This window comes from Schistocerca cancellata, chromosome 7 (assembly GCF_023864275.1).
Source record: "Schistocerca cancellata isolate TAMUIC-IGC-003103 chromosome 7, iqSchCanc2.1, whole genome shotgun sequence".
NCBI classification, from domain to species: domain Eukaryota; kingdom Metazoa; phylum Arthropoda; class Insecta; order Orthoptera; family Acrididae; genus Schistocerca; species Schistocerca cancellata.
Window position 1 is genome coordinate 585,796,202 of NC_064632.1, and position 3,337 is coordinate 585,799,538.

General features: G+C 40.3%; 1 pseudogene; it reads left to right on the forward strand.

Moving 5' to 3' along the window:
- The first annotated feature begins 2,340 nt into the window (after positions 1 to 2,340).
- Positions 2,341 to 2,458, forward strand: LOC126093153 (5S ribosomal RNA; annotated as a pseudogene).
- Positions 2,459 to 3,337: the final 879 nt, after the last annotated feature.

Genomic DNA, 3,337 nt, shown 5'->3' on the forward strand with positions numbered 1-3,337 from the left:
CCAATAAAATAAAATTTTGGTTATTATTCCAGATATGTATATCAAAATACACTTTGAAAGAAGAAACAAAATAACTGTCCAGCCCATATTTGAGTAGCATCCTGCACGCTAACAGAGCTTAAACGAAGCTGTCCACATGTAGGACATTTTGTATTCGGCTCTCGAGGGTCAGCTGAGGCAAGGATACAGAACCGTATAAAGATTGCTTCAAGGCTACCCACTTCCTCCATTCCGAAAACATACCACTATAAAAAAATCTGCCTGTAGTTGCTGTGTCGTAAGGACTCATCAAGTTCAAACCTCTGAAGCGTCCACATCCTCTTTCCCGGCGCGGCAGCGCAGACACAAGTAGACCGCCGTGGGTTCTGGCCACGTCACGTTGCGACGTAGCGAATTGCCCGGCCAGTCCGTGGTTAGCTGCCTGCATATGCGGCGCGCATACGGAATGACGCGACGCGCGGCTCACATGTGGCAAGTGAACTCTCGTTGGTCACGATGGGAGGATTAAAGTTTCCTCTGGGCGAGGAAACTTTAATCCTATGTTTATCCTATGTTTAATCTTCTACGTTGGGTGCTCGTTAACACATTTCTACAACCGCCCGTTAAACATACGTTCGAGAATAAACCTCCAGAACTGCGAACAAGTGAGATCTGAAACCGCACCGAAACGTGAGCAACGGTACGTAGTTTCATCCTGTAACATTACGAGTCAAGATAGCTGCAACGGAAATTGAATAGCGTAAAGTTATCATTTAAAGCGCACGCCGCGCGATTTAATTGAATAGCGTAAAGTTATCATTAAAAACGCACGCCGTGCGATTTGTGACGATTTGGTTGGTCATAATAGTAGTAACATGCTTTTGAATACAATTAAAATATAACAGCGATACCTGTTTAGTGTTATTGGAAACAATATGTAGTAAATTAATGAGTAAGGTAGCCGATCCTATAAGAAGAGGTGAAATTGGGCATATTAAGGTGTTTTGCTTTATGTCGACTAAGCCGATTATACGGCGTCTTTTTTTTCGTTTACTCTTAGAAAAAAAAAAAAAAGTAACGAAGTGCTAATTGTGCGTTGTGAAAAATATAGGGGCGAATTTTAAATAGCTACAGCGTATAATCAGACTAACAAATGGACATTCAGTTACGCGAAATAGCGGACAGCGAAGTGTGGTCATTAAATTGAGTACACCTACAGGGCGGTAAATTCCGGGATAAGTCTATTCGCATCTCACGAGGGACGCGGTATTGAGACCAGTTTTTTTCTTATTACATCACGGAGAGCGGGCTTCAATTTATAAAAAGGAGAAAAGCTGTATCATTATCATTGACTGTTGGTGTTAAGCAACCAAAACTGTTCATCAGAGGGTTTAGGTGAATGAGTGGTGAATGCGAAATGAAACTGTGAACGAAGTTATGTTAAATAAAGCAGAAGAGACAAGACAGTTTGGTCGTATCTGTAATTATTCCATCAACTGTAACATTTCTTCTCGTTGTAAGAAGCCTTTATAGACGATCGTTATGACAATTTGCTTTGAAGGGATCTCGTTACGAGTTAAGTTTTGGGGACCTGGTCAACAGGGGATAGTTCGTAGACCTTAACTACTGCAGCTATTCTGGAATCAGGTGCTACCGTGACCGTTGTGTGTTGTCAATGGCTTAGGGTCATCATATCTCATGCTCTAAGATCGACGCGCCTTTCCTCTTGGTATAACGGTGTCTCACGGTAACAACGACAACGCCGACGAAGAAGGAAGATACGGTGGAATCCCTAATAGGTTGTTTCAGAAAATATCATGCTAATGTGACTGAGCGATAGCTTCTTGATAAACAAATAATAAATAAAATTTTATTGTCGTTCAACTGTTACAGCAATACACAACGTCAAGTTACAAATAAACAACAACAAATATACACTACAAACACAAAAAGGCAAGTTCATAAAAGCTAAATCTGCTATAAATTATACTGTCCATTTTCACATAGACAAAACTGATTAACTGAGTAAAAAGCGTTAATGGATAACCAACTGCACGATCTGTGCTTAAATAAATCCAATGGAACGTCTGCGCATTGTAGAGATAGTTTGTTCAACAACTTCATATCCACCATTTCATTGCCGTTTAGTGATACAGATAGTCCACGGTCAGTTATCTCAATATGCCTATCGTTTCTAGTGCTGTGAGAGTGTAAATCATGTCTGAACTAGTATTCTGATAATTTATTCTTTGGATACAAGAGAACAGTGTAAATCTACAAGTTTATTACCGTTAATATTTTAAGTCAATAAACAATTTTCTACAGAGGGCAAGTACTTTTGAGTTAGTAATAATCCTAATAGCCAACGGCCTTGCCGCAGTGGTAACACCAGTTCCCGTCAGACCACCGAAGTTAAGCGCTGTCGGGCTGGGCTAGCACTTGGATGGGTGACCATCCTGTCTGCCGAGCGTTGTTGGCAAGATGGGTGCACTCAGCCCTTGTGAGGCAAACTGAGGAGCTACTTGATTGAGAAGTAGCGGCTCCGGTCTCGGAAACTGACATACGGCCGGGAGAGCGGTGTGCTGACCACATACCCCTCCATATCCACATCCAATGCGCCTGTGGTCTGAGGAAGACATAGCGGTCGGTTGATACCCATGGGCCTTCAAGGCCTGTTCTGGAGGAGTTTTAGTTTTTAGTAATTCTAATAACTTTTTGCTGATGTACCAAAAGACCCTGAACATGTGAGTTATAGCCCCAAAATAAAAGCTCGCACAGTGTAACACTGTGAATAACAGCAAACTAGGCTGATCTTACATAAGCCAAAGGTACTTGATATTTAAATTTCTTAGCAAGTACACCACTCTAGACAACGTTGTACTGACACATGTAATGTGTGCATCCCAAGTCAATTTACTATTAATGACAGGATAACTAGATAGGCAGTTTCTCCATTCTTATAAATAGGTACAACTCCTGATAATTTTAACACCTCTGAACATACACCTTCACTTAAACATTTATTTATACAAGAGCAATTACCATTCGACCAGCTATCTTTGTTAACTTATTACTAGAAAGATCGTATGTGCCTACACTATCAGAAGGCCTAAAATTATTTACAATACCTAAAACAATATCTGGTGCTACCTCTTTCAGTGCATAGATTAGGTTATGACATTTTTTATATGAGATACAGTTTCATGATGCCTAAGAATACTTTCATAAATTTCATTAACAGAGTGTACAAAAAAGTTATTAAATTCAACTGGTGATGGAGCTACAGCCTCGTTTAGTTTACTTTTGGCCATTGGGTTTACTACACTCCATGCTTTCTTGCATTTGTTTTTGTATGACT